We start from the raw sequence: 732 nt of genomic DNA on the forward strand, positions 1-732 counted from the left end.
AGGCCCCTTTGGTTTATTCTTCATTTCACTGTCTGTGTAAAGATCCAACCATGTAATACAAAAGTGGCTCTACCATGTGAGGCATCAGGCCTTAGCTCTGACCTCTTCGTGTATGTCAGCTGGACACTCCCACCCAAGTCCTTGTCTCAGGATCTGCAGGCAGAGGAACTGAAACTAAGATAAGCAAATATCACTTCTACACTTGGTCACAATATGATCTTAAATTAAACATATGAATGTAAATATAACATGCTCTATATGAATTTAAACTTTTAAACAGAGAGTCTATGTAAATGTGTGAAAGCAAAGAAAGACCAAAAAGAAACCCCCCCAAAATGTGAATAATAATTATATCTAAGGAAAGGGGTTTTATTATTTTTATTTTTCCTCTCTACTTTTCAGAATTTCTAAACTTTCCACCTTGAGCATTATTATTTTACAATTTAAAAAACATATTTAAAAATTGAGCCCTGGCTGGTGTAGCTCAATGGACTGAGCATGCTCTTGTAAACCAAGTAGTTGCTGGTTTGATCCTCAGTCAGGGCACTATACCTGGGTCACGGGCTAGGTCCCCAGTTGGGGGGATGTGAGGGGCAACCACACATTGATGTTTCTCTCCCTCTCTTTCTCCTTTACTTCCCCTCTCTCTAAAAAATAAATAGATAAAATCTTTAAAACATTGAATTGGGAAGAATATTTCAAATACACAGAGCAACTGTTTTTGTCCTTTAC

Source organism: Artibeus jamaicensis, unplaced genomic scaffold, assembly GCF_021234435.1.
Source record: "Artibeus jamaicensis isolate MK-2021 breed Jamaican fruit bat unplaced genomic scaffold, CSHL_Jam_final contig_1832, whole genome shotgun sequence".
In the NCBI taxonomy this organism is placed as follows: Eukaryota; Metazoa; Chordata; class Mammalia; order Chiroptera; family Phyllostomidae; genus Artibeus; species Artibeus jamaicensis.